Genomic DNA, 20,671 nt, shown 5'->3' on the forward strand with positions numbered 1-20,671 from the left:
GACCTATGGGTTCCACTTCTGGCTCCCCCAGTCTAGAACTTTCCTGTCCTGGTATGAAGCTCTGGCCAGGGCTCTGTCCCCTTCTGCTGAGGACCTGGACTTGGCCTCTCTGGAGGTGCTGGCTTTGGCGTTTATTTCCGGTGTGGTGCTGATGGCTCATGTCTCACTGCGGGGTCTTACAAGTGGGTGGGGGAAGAGGTCTGACACGGCTGTGTCCTTCCTCCCACTCCTGCCCTGCTTCAAGGAGCACGAAACCCTTTCACACCCTGCTCCTGTTCCTCTCTGGCTCCCAACAGCTCCGGGCTAGTGGCAGATGGCTCAGCCTCTAGATGGAAGAGCCTGCTCCTAGGAGGCCTCGACACATCAAAAGCAGATTGGACTCCAGGCTTTAGCAGCTGAGAGGTGAGTGTCTGCGGGAGGGACGTGCGTTTATTAAACACCTCTGGAGCCAGCAGTTCAGGTGAGGCTTCTGGGTGGGGAAAGAGCTGAGGCCCAGAGAACAGGGGTTGGGTCCTGACTGCCCAGAGTGGTGGGACTTTTGTGGCAAGCTGTCCCTGGCTTCAACTCCTCATCCGAACGATGGGGACAGTGATCCCAGAGGGAGCAGGGAGGGCGAGAGCCATGCCCAGTAATGACAATAATGGTGATGAAGATGATAATAATAGCTGACACATATTGAATGCTTGCCATGTATAAACTCACTGCTAAGAGCTGTACATGCGTTATCCACTCAACAGATCTTTATTGAGTGTCTGCATGATGGCAGGCATTGTTGGAAGTGTTTGGGATAATGCCACAACCTTGGTAAACAGTGCTTACTATGAGCGGGCACCATTCCAAGCACTTAATGTATAATACATTCTTTAATTCTCACAACAGCCCTCAAGGTAGGTACTCTTATTATCCCAGTTTTACGGCTGTGGAAAACTGAGACACAGAGAGGTTGAGTAATTAACCCAAGGTCACACGGTTGGTAGGTGTTGGCATCAGGATTTGAACTTGGCAAGTTGAGCTCTGGTGTTTGTGCTCTTTAATCTCAAATGCTCTAGATGTGAGTAAAGCTGCCCTCAAGGATCTGATAGCCACATGGGAGGAGGTGTGTGTTCAGCAGCTCTATATATCTATATATATATCTCTCTCTACAAAATGTATTTTCAGATTGTTGTAATTGCCCTAAAGGAAATACATTAATACACTGAGAGGAATTATTTTTTATTTTTATTTTTGAGATAGGGTCTTGTTCTGTTGCCCAGGCTGGAGTGCAGTGGTGTGATCATGGCTCACTGCAGTCTTGAATTTCCAGGCTCGAGCAATCCTTCCACCTCAGCCTCCTGAGCAGCTGGGACTACAGGCGCATGTCACTACGCCAGGCTATTTTTGTTTTTTTTTTCTCGTGGAGACGAGGTCTTGCTATGTTGCCCAGGCTGGTCTGAAACTCTTAGGCTCAAGAAATCTTCCCTCCTCAGCCTCCCAAAGTGTTGGCATTATAGGCGTGAGCCACCATGCCCAGATGAGAGAAACTGTTTTAGATAATTTGGTCAGAACATTCAGTCCTCTCCAGAACTTTATAGTGGGTTTGTTTGCTGTCCTGTTTTCCAGATGAGTATGGTGAGGCTTTGAGAGATTAAATAGGGAGCCAGAAAGGAGCTAAGCAGTAACTCAGATTCAGGGCACTGGCCTCTGATACCTGTAGTCCTGATCACTGCTGTGAGGCTCCCTGCGCTGTGCTTTGGTCAGGCAAGAGAGCTTTCTATAGGGCTTGGGGTGGGTGGGGTCGACGGGTCTCTCCCAGAGGATCCAACCCTGTTCTTTGTTCCGAAGCATCAGGAGGAAGTCTCCCATGTCTCTGACTCCCTTGCTGTCAGCCTTCAGGGCCTGGCGTGTGCACGTGTGTGGCCTGTGTACCCGTGTGGGGTGTGCGTGTGCATGCACATCCCTGCACTCGCTCATGTGTGATTGTGTGTCTGTCTCTCTCCCTCCCTGCAGGCTCCTGCTCCACAGACCATCCTGACCTTTTATTAGGTCACTTTATAATTGATTGAAATGTCCCAGGTACCTTCTCTTAACTCCAGGGTGATTATGACAATTATGATGATTATCAAGTAAAAAAATAAAAAAGAGAGCGAGAGACGAAGGGGGCTGGGGGCTGGGGGTTGGGAATTGCTGGAGAGCTAGGCAGTGCTGTCATTAAGCGACATTGTGTGAGATTGTTCGCCTTCAAAAGGCCTCTGTGAAAAGGAGAGAGTGTCTTTAAAAACAAGGCCCATTATGCAGGCTGCGCGGGGTGCACGGTGCTGGCGGGAGGACCGTGGAGTGTAATTAGGGCAGTGACAGCTGGAATTACAGTGTCTCCGCGGTGGTGCCGCCTCTTGGTGGTGGGGGGTGGGGTGGGGGGAGTTGGAGGAGGGGACAGGTAATGGCTGGCAAGTTCTGGATCCTTGCCAGGAGCTAGAGTCCTTTGGTGAGCCTGAGTGACCTGGGATTGGGCAGAAGGGGCCGGGAGCATGGGGCTGCCAGAGCCATTTATCTCTCCCAGGAAGGCAGCCTCTTATTTTTGGAAGCCTTTTATGATGGCTCACCGCCCCTTCCAGGCTTTTTGAGCATTCCCACCCCTATAGGGAGTTGGCAGAGAAAAGCCAACTGTGTGGAACAGAGGATGCAGATAAATAATCTCCCAGCCCCCTCTGAACAGGAGTGCAACAGCCTCCACTCAGCTGTTCTGTGAGGAAGGAAAGCTGCACCTCCTGCTGGCCTGCCTGGTCCCTGTGGGGCGGGCTGGTGCTTATCTGCAGGGCTTGCTCCAGTCTCACCATTCCAAACCACAGGATTAGATTAAGCAGCATTCCCATGGTGGGTGGAAATGTCGGATGCCTCAAACCCTTCCAATCTGCAACAGAATGGGGGTTCATGAGTGACCTAGTCTCTCCTCTTTTTCCTTCCAACACAGGGCCCCTCTAGAGCATCCTCCAGACCTGTGGTCCCACAGCATCCTCTTGAACAACCCCCAGTCCAGGGAACTTACTCCTTATCCAAGAGGCTCTGGAGCCTGACTGTTTGGGCTTAAATCCTGCCATTTATTATCAATGTGACCTTGGGTGAGTTCTGTCACCTCTTTGTGCCTCAGTTTCCCACCTGTGACATGAAGATAATAATACTCATCCTTATGACACAGGGCTGTTGTGAGGACTATCCAAGACATTTGATATTAAGGACTTGACCCAGTGCCTGCCACACAATGAGGTCTTGATAATGTTCTTCCAAGGCAGCTTAAGTAGATTTTACTGGAAGATAATTCTTTTTTTGTAGTGAGCTAAAATCCGGAAGTTTTTCTGTTGATTCTGGCTCGGCATTCTAGGGCCATGCAGTTGGTCATTCATTAATTTATTCATTCAATAAATGCATATTGAGTGTCTATGATGTCAGGCCTTGTGCTGGTGGGGGCCTTGTCTGCAGAGAGTTGAGATGGAATTCCTGGTCTGTGCTTCTCCAGCCCCTTGTCCCCTGCTCTGCAAAGACACTGTGGTCTGTACAAGCCCAGCAGGAGGGGCCAAGCAAAGCTACAACTCTGGCTATGACCTGACCTAAGAGGGCGTGGAGAGGCAGGGGTGTTTGGGGGTGGGAGGGGCAGTGACAGACCAAGGCCTGGGGCTTTTCCCTTTCTCAGAGCCACTAGGAGAGGGGTCCTTAGCACTCCTCAACCCCAGGAACCCAGGCAGCCACAGATGGGCCATTGGCCTTGAAAAAGGCCAAATGTCCCCATCCCTGGGTCAGTCCCCTGATGCTGTAAACATTCCTGCTCTGAGCAAGCTGCAGCTGAAGGACTAAGGGGTCACCACTACCTACTAGAGGGGATGTTTATGTTATTATTCCTTTTTTTGACTCTTAATGAGGAAAGTCAGAACCTCTGTTTCCTGGAACTCCTTATTATTACTTTTTTTGACTCTAATGAGGAAAGTCAGAACCTCTGTTTCCTGGAACTCCTTGCGCCGTTGTTTAGATAAGTTTAAATGAGCTGTGATTAAGCTAATTTTGGGGTAATTAACTTGGGGAAGGAATCCGTCACTTCTTAAAATTCTAAGTGACTGTTCATTAGAAGAGGGGGCACTCGCAGAGGAGCCACGCGGCTTTCAGGAGCCCCGCTTAATTAAAACATAAGGAACTCAGCCACAGAGCAAGGGTTTACCGTCATTAATGAAAAATGAATATTCTTTATCTAATTACACAGCATAATTAATTGGAGTCTCCAACCATGGAGGTGGAGGGGGGTAGAGGAAGCCACAGGAAGGCAGAGGCTCCTGTTCCCACAGACCCCAGGACAGGTTGGAGCCAGACTCAGGGATCCTCTTGAGGTCTCCTCACTGCTTAGGGCCCAGGTCAACCCTGGCCCAGGATGCAGAAGGGCCGGGTGGGGAGCAGACTCGACCCCATCTTTGATGCCCCGCAGCCGTGGGAGCAGGTTCCTGCCTGGCCCCAGAGGTCTCTTCAGTGGTAGTTTGAACCTGTGTCAGCCAATCTGCGTCCTAGCATTCAGTTCTGTATTCAGTAAATGTATCTGGCACCTCTTATGCGCCAGACTGTGAATGAAACAGATCTAAGCCCTGCCCTTAGGAAGGGCATGGGTTTGAATCCTGGCTCTGCTGCTTTTTCACTGCAGTGATCTTGGGCAAGTTCCTTCATTTTCTGTGTCTCAGTTTGCTCATCTGTAAAATGGGATGAACCATAGCCCTGAACTCAGAGGGTTGTTATGAGGACTAGGGGAATTAATATTCATAAAGCACTTAGAAACAGTGCTTGGCACATGTAAGTGCTCTGTAATAAATGGTTGTTTTCTAAATAAATAAGAAAAAAAAATCGGGATGGGTGCTATGAGGGAAAAGAACAGGATGTATTAAGTAGCAAGGCAGAAGAACATGAGAGGACTGGCTTTAGAGGTGGTGTTCAGAGGCACGGTGGGAAGGGGATGTAGCTGCCTGATTGTGCCCCCTCCCCACCTGCCAGCCCCACTGTTGCCAGCAGGTCTGGATATGTACCTTCTGGTGTCTCTATCTTCCTCTCCATCTTCCTTCTGGGGACTTCTAGGTCAGCAACACACTTTTTGGCTTGCCCTCTGAGTGCCCCCACAACATTTTGCCCAGGCAGGGTGTTCTGTCAAGGCCCAGCTGTCTACAGGTGAGGCTAGCACAGAGCACATGTGAGAAGGCATCTTGAAGATGGTGTCATCAACCCATTTTACTGGTGAGGAGACTGAGGCCCAGGGGACACTGTCAGGGGGCTGGCTAGTGGGGCTGGCTTTCTGACTCCCAGCCCACCGCTCTCAGTCTCTGTCTAAGGTCAGCCAGCATCTTGCTTCTGTCAGTCTGGCTGGGCTAGCCATCCCCCTGAGTCCAAACCTGATCCAGGATCCTTTTGTCTGGTGCCTGAGAAATCTGCATTGCCCTGCGATTCAGTTTTCTGAGCTCTGGCTCAACGTGCTTTCCAACAAGTTCTTTTTCTTCCTGATTTCCTCTCTCTTTTCACCTCTCCCTCTCTCTCTGTCATTGCACAGAGCCAGGCACAGAGGCAGCTATTGGGGTTAAAAGATAAATGAGGTTGGCCGGGTGCGGTGACTCACGCCTGTAATCCCAGCACTTTGGGAGGCCGAGGCAGGTGGATCACCTGAGGTCGGGAGTTTGAGACCAGCCTGATCAACATGGAGAAACCCCATCTCTACTAAAAATACAAAATTAGCTGGACATGGTGGCACATGCCTGTAATCCTAGCTACTTGGAAGGCTGAGGCAGGAGAATCGCTTGAACCCAGGAGGCAGAGGTTGCAGTGAGCCGGGATTGCGCCATTGCACTCCAGCCTGGGCTACAAGAGTGAAATTCCTTCTCAAAAAAAAAAAAAAAAAAAAAAAGATAAAGATAAATGAGGTCTCACCCCTTTTCTGGGCAGGTGCATCCAATCTAGTCACATTCTCTCTCTCTCTGTATCCTTTGCAAATACCAGGCCCCACTTCTGTCTCATTTTTGTTTAATCTAGTTTTGTGGGGAGCAGTGGGGATGCTTTTGCCTATTGCAAGCTGCTGTGGGCATGAGCCCCAGGCCATGCTCACATAGCAGACCAGGCAAAGCAGTGCAGGTAGCATGGGGAGGGCAGCACCAGGAGGTCACCTGTCACTTGGCTCCAGGGAGGTCACCTGTCTCCAGGCAGGTCACTCGTTTCCAAGCAGGCTGCCTTCTAGACCCGCATGCTGGTGACTCTTCGAAGTTCTCAGGGTAATTCTGTTCCCTGCGAAGGAGGCCATCGCTGGGCCTTCCAGGCCACTGCTCTGGGGTCTTGCCCTCTGGTTCTCCTGCCCATTTGGGAGAGCGTCTTTGCCACGGGAGCTGTGACAAAGGGGGTGCAGGAGGCTTCTGGCTGAGCTAAACTGATCATATTCTGGATACAGCTTTCAGTTAATCTCTGAGGTGTTTTGAGGTTGTCTTTGGGGAAGAGGGAGAAGTAGCCCTGGGGAGGAGCGAAGCGGCAAGAGAGAAAAGAGAGAGTGTATCAGGAGGGGCCTTATAAAGATAGACAGATGATAGCTGTGGAGAAGAGGCTGATGAGAGAGTGTTGATAGCTGTCCCCGAGGATTCACTGCCCCAAAAAGAAAATTTGGAATGCCTGCAGCATTTTGGAAGGTCCTTTGTTCCTCCCTTTCTCGGGGAGCCAGAACCTTCCCAGGGGATAATTCACTGAGACCAGGTTTCACATGGGCCAGGGGAGGGGACAAGGGGACGAGAGTGCAGTAGTGGCTGCTGTGCAGAAACGAAGCCAGGATGAGGACATGTCCATAGCTCCTCCTGTTTCACTGAAGCGCCTCCCAGGAGTCTGGGTCCCTTCCTGGTACAGTGCTGTGCAAACTGGTTACTTCCCCAAAGCCATGGCCACTTTCGTGCCCCAGTTAACTGCAGAAGATGCATGAATTTATTTCTGCAAAGCTAACCTGAAACAAAAAACATTATATTGGCTGGAAGGAGAAACTTTCTGGGCGGGAGAGGCGGGAAGTCACTGCTCCTGGCCCCTGGGGATCCTAGCCTCTTCAGAACCAGCTGCATTCAGCCAGAAGCTGGGGCTGAAACAGCCACTCTGGTTCCTTATTAGCTCCAGCTTCTCCTTAATCTGATGATTCTTGAGATAGCGGGAAGCTCTTAGTTCCCTTCTCACAAGGGCGGGTTTGAGTGAAATCAAATAGACTTCTAGCATCGTTTCAATCACCTGCCTGAAAGGCTTGATTTAGCTCTCTGGTCAGAAAGATGGGATTCAATCAATGTTCATCCAAAAAAGCACATTCTTCCTAAAAAATCACTTTGCATATTATTAAAAAGTAGCAACACTCCCCATCTCCCAGGGAGCCCCAGCTTGCATTTTGAGAAGAGGCATACAACACGTGGGAAAGTTGTGATTTATTTCTCCACTTTCTTTCAGATTCATTTCACGGCTCTTTTGGCAGATGAGACAAGTGGCATTTGACTTTCCTTTTTTTTTTTTTCTTTTTGCGACAGGGTTCCCCTCTGTTGCTAGGGTACAGTGGTGCAATCACAGCTCACTGCAGCCTTGAGCTGTTGGGCTCAAGTGATCCTCCTGCCTCAGCCTCCCAAGCTGGGGGCTACAGGCATGCACCACTATGCCAGCTAAGTTTTTGTTTTTTTTTGGTAGAGATGGGGTCTCACTATATTGCCCAGGCTGGTCTCTTGGGCTCAAATGATCCTCCTGTCTCAGCCTCCCTAAATGCTGGGATTACAGGCATGAGCAACTGTGCCTGGCTGACTTTCCTGAAGGCAGAAGGAGAAGGTACTGGTGGCAGGACTAGGGAGGCAGGGCGGTGGGGCTACTGGTCAGGCTTGATGGCGTGAAGGTACACCCATTCATAAAGACACATGCACCAAAGTGGTTTTCATGAAACAAGCCCAGTCTGCACTGACTGTCAGGTCTTTCCCTTGGGAAACACAGCCGTGGCTTTGGAATTGGTCAGAACTGGATCTGAATCCTGGCTGTGTGGCCTAGGGCAAGCCACTTTGGCCTCTGAACCTCAGTCTCCTTAATTATCAAATGGGGAGAATAGCACCAACGTGGTAGGGTTGTGCGAGGAATAAATGGGACAACACATGTGCAGTTGCTGGCTCATGACAGGCGCTCAGCTAATTTGAGTTCCTTTTTTGGAAGGTTGCTGATAACGTCTTTTTCATTTCTGTATATTGAATGTGGAGAAGGCATTTACTAATTTGTTGAATAAATGGAATTTTTATAAAAAAGAAATTTGTTTAGCCCTGAAATTTTACTTCTGTTAGCTAGAGATGTGAATTGTGAGCTTAAATGGCGCGGTGGCTCATGCCTGTAATCCCAGCACATTGGGAGGCTGAGGTGGGTGGATCACCTGAGGTCAGGAGTTTGAGACCAGCCTGGCCAACATGGTGAAACCCTGTCTCTACTAACAATATAAAAAAATTAGCCGGGTGTGTGGTGGTGGGCACCTGTAATCCCAGCTACTTGGGAGGCTGAGGCAGGAGAATTGCTTGAACCCAGGAGATGGAGGTTGCAGTGAGCTGATACGGTGCTACTGCACTCCAGCCTGGGCAACAGAGTGAGACTCCATCTCAAAAAAAAAAAAAAAAAAAAAAGTGCATGTTGCAGGCTGGGTGCGGTGACTCACGCCTGCAATCCCAGCACTTTGGGAGGCGGAGGTGGGTGGGTCACCTGAGGTAAGGAGATCGAGACCAACCTGGCCAACATGGTGAAACCCCATCTCTACTAAAAATACAAAAATTAGGCTGGGTGCGGTGGTTCACGCCTATAATCCTAGCACTCTGGGAGGCTGAGATGAGTCAATCACCTGAGGTCAGGAGTTTGAGACCAGCCTGGTCAACATAGTGAAACCCCATCTCTACTAAAAATACAAAAAATTAGCTGGGCGTGGTAGTGCATGCCTGTAATCCCAGTTACTTGGGAGGCTGAGGCAGGAGAATTGCTTGAACCCGGGAGGCAGAGATTGCAGTGAGCTGAGATCATGCCATTGCACTCCAGCCTGGGCAACAAGAGCAATACTCCATCTCAAGAAAAAAACAAAAACAAAAAGAAAAACACAAAAATTAGCCAAGCATGGTGGTGCGTGCCTGTAATCCCAGCTACTAGGGAGGCTGAGGCAGGAGAATCGCTTGAACCCGGGAGGTGGAGGTTGCAGTGAGCTGAGATAGTGCCACTGCACTTCAGCCTTGGCAACAGAGCAAGATTCTGTCTCAAAAAAAAAAAAAAAAAAAGTGCGTGCTTTGACATGGTACCTTTGCTGAGGTCGGGGGTGGGGAAACTATAGCTCACAGGCCACAGCTGCCCGTTTTTTGTAAGTAATATCACTACACCCATTTGTTTGTATATCTCATCTGTGGCTGCTTTCACACAACAACTACAGAGTTCAGAGGTTGCAACAGGGACCATCTGACCTTCAAAGCCTGAAATATTTACTATCTTGTTCTTCATAGACAAAAACTTTGCTGACCTCTGGCTTGGGTCAGTGGTTCTCAAACTTTAGTCTACATCGGAATCATCTAAAGAGCTTGTTAAAACAAATATTGTTGGGCCCCACCCCCAGAGATTATGATTTAAAAGATCTGTGGCAGAGCCTAAGAATGTGCATTTCTTTTTCTTTCTTTCTTTCTTTTTTTTTTTTGAGACAAAGTCTCACTCTGCTGCCCAAGCTGGAGTGCAGTGGTGTGATCTCGGCTCACTGCAACATCCACCTCCCGGGTTCAAGCGATTTTCCTGCCTCAGCCTCCCGAGTAGCTGGGACTACAGGCATGTACCACCACGGCTGGCTAATTTTTGTATTTTTAGTAGAGATGGGGTTTCACTATGTTGGCCAGGCTGGTCTTGAACTCCTGACCTCGTGATCCTCCTGCCTTGGCCTCCCAAAGTGCTAGGATTACAGGTGTGAGCCACTGTGCCTGGCCAAGAATGTGCATTTCTAACCAGTTCCTAGGTAATGCCCACGCCCGTGCTGCTGACCTGCGGACCACACATTGAGAACTACTGGCTTCAGGCTGTTTCCTATGCCTGGAACGCCTTTTAAATTGCAGCTGTTTTGCAAAGATCAGCTCAAATGCAACCTCAATGATGCTTTATGAACTGGGCACCTGCTATATACCAGACACTGTAAAGGCATTGAGGATACAATTTGGTGGATGAAACAGACACATTGTCATTCCTTGTGAAGCTTTCAGTCTAGTGGGGACATGGACAATGAACAATTAAAAAATATAAGTACAAATTGTGATGGGTATGATAAAGGACATCATGAGAAAATTAAAAGTGGAGTCTACTCAAGTTGGGGGGGTTAGGAAAAGCGTCTCTAAGGAGAGACATTTAAGCTGAGATCACGATAAGAGAAAGTCATCCTGGAAAGAACAAGGAAAAGATTCTTTCAGGCAGAGGGAAGAATTGTGCAAAAGCCTTGGAGTAGGAAAGAGTGTGTTGCATTTGAGGGGTGAAGAAAGGCCAGTGTGGTTGGAGCAAAGGAAGAGGACATGATACAAGGTGAGTATGGTGATGTAGGTAGAGGATAGGTCACAGATTACATTGTTGGCCCCAACTCTTAACCCCTCCCTGCATTCACAGCCTTGCCTCAGTGTCATTGTGGGTATAGATACATTGGACTTGGCCACAGGATTTACCTTGGCCAACTGACATTCCTATAGAAGTTCCAGCCTAGGCCTTGAGAAGATTTATATGTTTTAAATTGCTATCTTGTTTCTGCCAGCATCACCAGCAAAAAATGTCAAGGCTAATGTGCTGGTCCAAAGCATGCAGAACGGTCGTTAGCCTAAATCAGCTGATCCAGCTGACAGATGGACAAGCGATAATATGTTACTGTTGTTGTTAGCCCACTGTGTTTTGGAATGGCTTGTTTTGGGGTTGTTTTGTTACACAATAGTAGCTGACTAAGACTAACAACAATGAGAAATTTAAGCTTTATTCTAAGTACAACGGGATGTCATTGAAAGTGTTTAACTAGAAGAGTGACATGATCTGATTTTGATTGCAAATGATCTCTCTCTGGCTGCTGTGAGGAGGGTAAGGTGTATGGGGGAGGCAAGAGACCACCCTAAGCCATGTGTCCAGACTCGGAGCCCAGCACAGTACCTGGCATAGTAGAGGTGCTCAGGAGCTGTTGTTCAGCCCTCTGTAGCTGGAATGAACCCACCCTTCCCTGTATCCCCCAGTACTCTCTTTGGTCCCTCTTACCTGTGACTTGGTGGTAACAGTGCTCATTATACTCCTACTGCTAGATTTGGGATTCTTGAGGGTAGAGACTTAGGTCCTTCTATATATCTCCTGGGCCCCTGTACTCTGTGTAGGCTCAGCTCGGAGCAGAAGTCAATAACCACACTGAAATGAATTAATATAAAGGGTTTCTCTACAGCTGCTACAAGTTGGATTTTCACTTCAGTGGTCTCTAACGGATCCAGATACTTAAGTGACTTCTACCAGGTCATAGGGTGGCTTCCTTTAAAACCTCATCAGCAAAGAGGGACCGCTTGAGTGGTTCCCCTTTAGTCCTAAGATGCATGGAAGCGGATATTGCAGTGAGAGCTCTGAGGCAAGGAGCAACTCCTCTATGAAGGCTTGGGCAGGAAAGCCAGCTGGAGCCTATTTACAAACCTTTCTTAAAAAACTAACAAACATGAGTAAACTCCCTGTAGCAGGAACACCTGTTCTGTGGGGACGTTTCCTAACATTTTACTTCAAAATCTCTGGAAAGCAAAAGCAGCCTGTACATACACTCTCAAACTTAAATAAGCAAATCTACTTTTTTTGGACGAATTTTGACTACCCTGGTTCTCACACTATTTACCCATGAGGCTCAGAGTATTTAACAAAAAAATTTTTATGACACTAGGATTATATCCCCAAAGAGCAGGCCAAAAATGGGGATAGACTGGGTCCTTCTATCCCTGGGAATTTTACAGAAAGACAAAAGCTCTTTTGTCTTACATTAGTTGGTCTGGCTCAAAGGCAGAAACATTCCCCAGATAGCCTCTGTTGAGCTGCCTGTTTCAGGAAATGAGCTTTAACTAGTTCAGTAGTTCAATCCAGTGCTTCAGAATTTGCTGAGTGTCTAATATGCACCGCTTCCCTGGGCTAGGCAGTGATAGGTGGCAAAGATGCCTAAATGCCATTTTGGCCTCATCAGTTTAAGCTTGGTGAGGCAATACATTCATTTTTAGAGGAATTATTTAATTAGAGTCAGTTTCTCTGACTAGGTTGAGCAGGGGCTGGGTGTGTTTTTTCTACAGCATGGCATTTCCAATGCCTAATACAATGTCTGGCAGCACTTAGTAGGTGCTCACTAAAATTTGTTTTATAATCAAGGTATAATCTACATATGCTAATCAAGATCTACAGCAGCACTGTCCCACTGAAATATAATGTGAGCCACACAGGTAATTAAAATTTTTCTAGCAGCCTCATTACAAAAGTAAAAAGAGGCTGGATGCAGTGGCTCATGCCTATAATCCCAGCACTTTGGGAGGCCAAGGCGGGAGGATCATGTTTAGGTTGGGAGTTTGAGACCAGTCTGGCCAACATGGTGAGACCCTGTCTCTACTAAAAATACAAAAATTAACTGAAGGTGGTGGCACACACCTGTAATCCCAGCTACTCAGGAGGCTGAGGCAGGAGAATCACTTGAACCAGGGAGGCAGAGGTAACAGTGAGCTGAGATCATGCCACTGCACTGCAGCCTGGGCAACAGAGCGAGACTCATCTAAAAAAAAAAAGTAAAAGAAACAGGTGAAATTAATTTAGTAATATATTTAAGGGATCTGTTCCAAGATGGCCAAATAGGAACAGCTCAGGTCTGCAGCTCCCAGCATGATTGACACAGAAGATGGGTGATTTCTGCATTTCCAACTGAGGTACTTGGTTCATCTCAATGGGACTGGTTGAACAGTGGATGCAGCCCACAGAGGGTGAGCTGAAGCAGGACAGGGCATTGCCTCACCTGGGAAGCACTAGGGGTCAGGGATTTCCCTTTCCTAGCCAAGAGAAGCTGTGACAGACTGTACTAGAAAAATGGGACACTTCCTACCAAATACTGTGCTTTTCCCATGGTCTTAGCAACCGGTAGACCAGGAGATTCTCTCCCATGCCTGGCTCAGTGGGTCCCATGCCCACAGAACCTTGCTCACTGCTAGCTCAGCAGTCTGAGATTGAATTGCGAGGCAGCAGCCTGGCTGGGGGAGGGGTGTCTGCCATTTCCGAGGCTTGATTAGGTAAACAGAGCAGCTGAGAAGCTCGAACTGGGCGGAGCCCACCGCAGGTCAGCAAGACTTACTGCCTCTATAGACTCCACCTCTGTGGGCAGGGCATAGCTGAACAGAAGGGAGCAGAAATGTCTGCAGACTTAAATGTCCCTGTCTGACAGCTCTGAAGAGAGCAGTGGTTCTCCTAGCATGGCATTTGAGCTCTGAGAATGGACTGACTGCCTCCTCAAGTGGGTCCCTGACTCCTGTATAGCCTAACTGGGAGACACCTTCCAGTAGGGGCTGACTGACACCTCATACAGGCACGTGCCCCTCTGGGACGAAGCTTCCAGAGGAAGGATCAGGCAGCAATAATTGCTGTTATGCAGTATTTGCTGTTCTGCAGCCTCCACTGGTGATACCCAGGCAAACAGTGTCTGGAGTGAACCTCCAGAAAACTCCAATAGACCTGCAGCTGAGGGACCTGACTGTTAGAAGGAAAACTAACAAACAGAAAGGAATAGCATCAACATCAACAAAAAGGACATCCACACCAAAAACCCATCTGAGGTCACCAACATCAAAGACCAAAGGTAGATAAAACCACAAAGATGGAGAGAAACCAGAGCAGAAAAGCAGAAAATTCTAAAAACCAGAGTGCCTCTTCTCCTCCACAGGATCGCAGCTCCTCGCCAGCAACAGAACAAAGCTGGACGGAGAATGATTTTGACCAGTCAGTAGAAGTAGGCTTCAGAAGGTCAGTAATAACAAACTTCTCCAAGCTAAAGAAGTATGTTCTAACCCATCACAAGGAAGCTAAAAACCTTGAAAAAATGTTAGACGAATGGCTAACTAGAATAAACAGTATAGAGAAGACTTTAAATGACCTGATGGAGCTGAAAAACATGGCACAAGAACTTCGTGACACATGCACAAGCTTCAATAGCCTATTCGATCAAGTAGAAGAAAGGATATCAGTGATTGAAGATCAAATTAATAAAATAAAGCGAGAAGACAAGTTTAGAGAAAAAAGAGTAAAAAGAAACAAAGCCTCCAAGAAATATGGGACTATGTGAAAAGACCAAATCTACATCTGATTGGTGTGCTTGAAAGTGATGGGGAGAATGGAACCAAGCTGGAAAACACTCTGCAGGATATTATGCAAGAGAACTTCCCCAACCTAGCAAGGCAAGCCAACATTCAAATTCAGGAAATACAGAGAACACCACAAAGATACTCCTTGAGAAGAGCAACCCCAAGACACATAATTGTCAGATTCACCAAGGTTGAAATGAAGGAATAAATGTTAAGGGCAGCCAGAGAGAAAGGTCAGGTTACCCACAAAGGGAAGCCCATCAGACTAACAGCGGATCTCTCAGCAGAAACCTTCAAGCCAGAAGAGAGTGGGGGCCAATATTCAGCATTCTTAAAGGAAAGAATTTTCAACCCACAATTTCATATTGAGCCAAACTAAACTTCATAAGTGAAGGAGAAATTAATCCTTTACAGACAAGCAAATACTGAGAGATTTTGTCACTACCAGGCCTGCCTTACAGGAGCTCCTGAAGGATGCAGTAAACATGGAAAGGAACAACCGGTACCAGCCACTGCAAAAACATGCCAAATTGTAAAGACCATTGATGTTATGAAGAAACTGCATCATCTAACGGGCAAAACAACCAGCTAACATCATAATGACAGGATCAAATTTACAAATAACAATATTAACCTTAAATGTAAATGGGCTAAATGCCCCAATTAAAAGACATAGACTGGCAAATTGGATAAGGAGTCAAGACCCATCAGTGTGCTGTATTCAGGAGACCCATCTCACATGCAGAGACACACATTGGCTCAAGATAAAGGGATGGAGGAAGATCTACCAAGTAAATGGAAAGAAAAAAAAAAAAAAAAGCAAGGGTTGCAATCCTAGTCTCTGATAAAACAGACTTTAAACCAACAAAGATCAAAAGAGACAAAGAAGGCCATTACATAATGGTAAAGGGATAAATTCAACAAGAAGAGCTAACTCTCCTTAATATATTTGCACCCAATACAGGAGCACCCAAATTCATAAAGCAAGTCCTTAGAGACCTACAAAGAGACTTAGACTCCCACACAATAATAATGGGAGACTTATCACCCCACTGTCTATATTAGAACAACGAGACAGAAGGTTAACAAGGATATCCAGGACTTGAACTCAGCTCTGCACCAAGGGGACCTAATAGACACTACAGAACTCTCTGAATAAACAAAATATACATTCTTCTGAGCACCACATCACACTTATTCTAAAATTGACCACATTATTGAAAATAAAGCACTCCTTAGCAAATGTAAAAGAACAGAAATCACAACAAACTGTCTCTCAGACCACAGTGCAATCAAATTAGAACTCAGGATTAAGAAACTCACTCAAAACTGCACAACTACATGGAAACTGAACAGCCTGCTCCTGAATGACTACTGGGTAAATAACGAAATGAAGGCAGAAATAAAGACACTCTTTGAAACCAATGAGAACAAAGACACAATGTACCAGAATCTCTGGGACACATTTAAAGCAGTGTGTAGAGGGAAATTTATAGCACTAAATGCCCACAAGAGAAACCAGGAAAGATCCAAAATTGAAACCCTAACATCACAATTAAAAGAACTAGAGAAGCAAGAGCAAAGAAATTCAAAAGCTGGCAGAAAGCAAGAAATAACTAAGATCAGAGGAGAACTGAAGGAGATGGAGACACAAAAAACACTTCAAAAAATCAATGAATCCAGGAGCTGTTTTTTTGAAAAGATCAACCAAATTGATAGACCACGAGCAGGACTAATAAAGAAGAAAAGAGAGAAGAATCAAATAGACACAATAAAAAATGATAAAGGGGATATCACTACCAATCCCACAGAAATATAAACTACCATCAGAGAATACTATAAACACCTCTATGCAAATAAACTAGAAAATCTAGAAGAAATGGATGAATTCCTGGACACTTATACCCTCCCAAGACTAAACCAGGAAGAAGTTGCATCTCTGAATAGACCAAGAGCAGGCTCTGAAATTGAGGCAATAATTAATAGCCTACCAACCAAAAGAAGTCCAGGACCAGACAGATTCACAGCCGAATTCTACCCAGAGGTACAAAGAGGAGCTGGTACCATTCCTTTTGAAACTATTCCAATCAATAGAAAAAGAGGGAATCCTCCCTAACTCATTTTATGAGGCCAGCATCATCCTGATACCAAAGCCTGGCAGAGACACAACAAAAAAAGAGAATTTTAGACCAATATTCCTGATGAACATCGATGCGAAAATCCTCAATAAAATACTGGCAAACCGAATCCAGCAGCACATCAAAAACCTTATCCACCACGGTCAAGTTGGCTTCATCCCTGGGATGCAAGGCTGGTTCAACATACACAAATCAATAAATGGAATCCATCACATGAATAGAACCAATGACAAAACCCACATGATTATTTCAATAGATGCAAAAAAGGCCTTTGACAAAATTCAGCAGCCCTTCATTCTATAAACTCTCAATAAACTAGGTATTGATGGAACATTTTTCAAAATAATAAGAACTATTTATGACAAACCTTCAGCCAATATCGTACTGAATGGGCAAAAACTGGAATCATTCCCTTTGAAAACCGGCACAAGACATGGATGCCCTCTCTCACCACTCCTATTCAACATGGTGTTGGAAATTCTGGCCAGGGCAATCAGGCAAGTGAAAGAAATAAAGGATATTCAATTAGGAAAAGAGGAAGTCGATTTGTCCCTGTTTGCAGATGACATGATTGTATATTTAGAAAACCCCATTGTCTCAGCCCAAAATCTCCTTAAGCTGATAAGCAACTTCAGCAAAGTCTCAGGATACAAAATCAATGTGCAAAAATCACAAGCATTCCTACACACCAATAACAGTCAGAGAGCCAAATCATGAGTGAACTTCCATTCACAATTGCTACAAAAAGAATAAAATACCTAGAAATCCACCTTACAAGGGATGTGAAGGACCTCTTCAAGGAGAACTACAAACCACTGCTCAATGAAATAAAAGAGGACACAAACAAATGGAAGAACATTCCATGCTCATGGATAGGAAGAATCAATATCGTGAAAATGGCCATACTGCCCAAGGTAATTTATAGATTCAGTGCCATCCCCATTAAGCTACCAATGACTTTCTTCACAGAATTGGAAAAAACTGCTTTAAAGTTCATATGGAACCAAAAAAGAGCCCGCATTGCCAAGACAATCCTAAGTCAAAAGAACAAAGCTGGAGGCATCACGCTACCCGACTTCAAACTATACTACAAGGCTACAGTAACCAAAACAGCATGGTACTGGTACCAAAACAGAGATATAGACCAATGGAACAGAACAGAGTCCTCAGAAATAACACCACACATCTACAACCATCTGATCTTTGACAAACTTGACAAAAACAAGAAATGGGGAAAGGATTCCCTATTTAATAAATGGTGCTAGGAAAACTGGCTAGCCATATGTAGAAAGCTGAAACTCGATCCCTTCCTTATACCTTATACAAAAATTAATTCAAGATGGATTAAAGATTTAAATGTTAGACCTAAAACCATAAAAACCCTAGAAGAAAACCTAGGCAATACCATTCAGGACATAGGCATGGGCAAGGACTTCATGACTAAAACACCAAAAGCAATGGCAACAAAAGCCAAAATAGACAAATGGGATCTAATTAAACTAAAGAGCTTCTGCATGATAAAATCAACTACCATCAGAGTGAAGAGGCAACCTACAGAATGGGAGAAAATTTTTGCAATCTACCCATCTGACAAAGGGCCAATATCCAGAATCTATAAATAACTGAAACAAATTTACAAGGGGGAAAAAAAAAAAACAACCTCATCAAAGAGTGGGCAAAGGATTTGAACAGACACTTCTCAAAAGAAGACATTTATGCAGCCAACAGACACATGAAAAAATGCTCATCATCACTGGTCATCAGAGAAATTCAAATCAAAACCACAATGAGATACCATCTCACACCAGTTAGAGTGGTGATCATTAAAAAGTCACGAAACAACAGATGCTGGAGAGGATGTGGAGAAATAGGAACGCTTTTACACTGTTGTTGGGAGTGTAAATTAGTTCAACCATTGTGGAAGACAGTGTGGCAATTCCTCAAGGATCTAGAACTAGAAATACCATTTGACTCAGTGATCCCATTACTGGGTATATACCCAAAGGATTATAAATCATGCTACTGTAAAGACACATGCACATGTATGTTTATCATGGCACTATTCACAATTGCAAAGACTTGGAACCAACCCAAATGTCCATAAATGATAGACTGGATTAAGAAAATGAGGCACATACACACCATGGAATACTATGCAGCCATAAAAAAAGGATGAGTTCACGTCCTTTGCGGGGACATAGGTGAAGCTGGAAACCATCATTCTCAGCAAACTATCACAAGGACAGAAAACCAAATGCTGCATGTTCTCACTTATAGATGGGAATTGAACAATGGGAACACTTGGACACAGGGTGGGGAACATCACACACCAGGGCCTGTCGGGGGGTGGGGAGCTGGGGGAGGGATAGTATTAGGAGAAATACCTAATGTAAATGACGAGTTGATGGGTGCAGCAAACCAACATGGCACATGTATACCTATGTAACAAACCTGCACGTTGTGCACATGTACCCTAGAACCTAAAGTATAATTAAAAAAAAAGAAAAAAAAATATATTTACCTCACCTAATATGTCCAAAATATGGTCATTTCAGTATGTAATCAATGTAAAATTTATGAATGAGATGTTTTACATTGTTCTGCCTATCCCAAGTCTTTGGAAACAAGGTTTTATACTTAAAGTACCTTTCTATTCAGACTAGCCATATTTTAAGTGCTGAATAACCACATGTGGCTAGTGTCTACTGTGTTGGACAACACAGAATCAGAACTTTTTCATCACCCCAGGAAATTCCCATTTCTGCATGCCCTTTGAGTCAATCCCCTTGTTACCAGATGCAACTGCTTTTCTGATTTCTATCACCATAGATTAGATTTGCCTGTTCTTGAACTTAGAAAGAGCTCAAACTCATGCGTTTGGTTTATTTTACTCTGCATAATATTTTTGAGATCCATGTTATGTGTATCAGTAATTTGTTCCTCTTTTATTGCAGAGTAGTATTCCATTGTATGCCTGTGCCATGTTTGTGTATCCACCTTTAATAAATACTTGTTTTTGAATGAATGTCAGTGCAACATGGTAAGCTACATAAGGAGCCCCGTCCTAAGGACAAAGTGTTCTGTGGATTCAGGGTGGCAGGGTGACAAGAATTCAGGGGGTTGGATGGTCCAGGATAGTGTTCTAGAAAAGGGGGGCATTTGGAATGGACTTAAGGAGATAACTTAGAGTCTCTATAGATGCAAGTGGAGGAGGGGAGGCATTCTATGTGGAGGAAGTGTCTGGAGCAAAGGCTTGTGACCTGGGTGGTCAGGGCTGGGATTGGAGAATGAAAGTCTAGAAGAATGAAGGTAGGCTGGGGCCAGATCTGGAGTTCTTGAGTGATGCCATAAAGGAGTCTGATCCTTTCAGGAGTGCGATCTATTGCTGCTCTGGAGCAGGGACACAGCCCTAGGTGAGAAAGATCTTCCTGGAAGAGGAGACGCTTGGCACAGGTCTTGACACATGAGACAGGGTTTCACTGTGTTGCTCAAGCTGGTGTTGAACTCCTGGACTCAAACACTCTTCTGGCCTCGGCCTCCCAAAGTACTGGGATTACAGGTGTGAGCTGCTGCCCCCGGCCTGGATGAGCTTTTCTGTGATTTTCCCAGCATCCCTTTTCCTGCTCGTCTTCTTGCCTTGGTCCAGGTTGTTGCCTCTATCCAGACCATCCTTACCCCTCCTGTTTCAAGCATCTCCCAGGAGGAAAGCTTCCTGTCACTTCCCTGGCCCTCATCCCTGTGACGTGGTTTCCTCCAAGTCAATCTCAGCTAATGCTTTTCCATTACAGCATCGCATTAACCAGCAGCTGCATTTACCTGGACCATACATAAGCCCGAGCCTCTCTCCAGTGAAGAGGTGGGTCGTGCCAGGGGGACCGTTCATAACACCCGCCCAGCGTCTGGAGGCTCTCCTGGACTTTGGTGTCTTAGGCCGGAGCTGTCACAATCATCCCACATTTACCTTGTCCCTGTGAGGGGAGGGAGTTCCAAGTACTCTCTGGCCTTGAGAAACTGCCCCTGATATTCCCTTGCTTCAGCTATGACATCTCTGTAGCATCACAATCTATGCAACTTGGATAGAGAGAGGCTTTGGGTCACACCATCAAATCTGATTGAAATTCATCTTTAGTCAGTCATATTGCTGTTGTATCTGGAGCTGACCTGGAAGCCTGAGTACACGTG

General features: G+C 45.8%; 1 long non-coding RNA gene across 4 annotated transcripts in view; it reads left to right on the forward strand.

The window, feature by feature from the left end:
- Positions 1-20,671, forward strand: part of LOC119623946 (uncharacterized) — a 346,855-nt gene that overhangs the window by 84,661 nt on the left and 241,523 nt on the right. For all 4 annotated transcript variants that reach the window (XR_005240051.2, XR_005240056.2, XR_005240062.2 and 1 more), the window contains exon 2: positions 297-402. This is a non-coding gene — a long non-coding RNA (uncharacterized lncRNA). The remainder of the gene's footprint in view (positions 1-296; positions 403-20,671) is intronic.

This window comes from Chlorocebus sabaeus, chromosome 20 (assembly GCF_047675955.1).
Source record: "Chlorocebus sabaeus isolate Y175 chromosome 20, mChlSab1.0.hap1, whole genome shotgun sequence".
Lineage (NCBI taxonomy): Eukaryota > Metazoa > Chordata > Mammalia > Primates > Cercopithecidae > Chlorocebus > Chlorocebus sabaeus.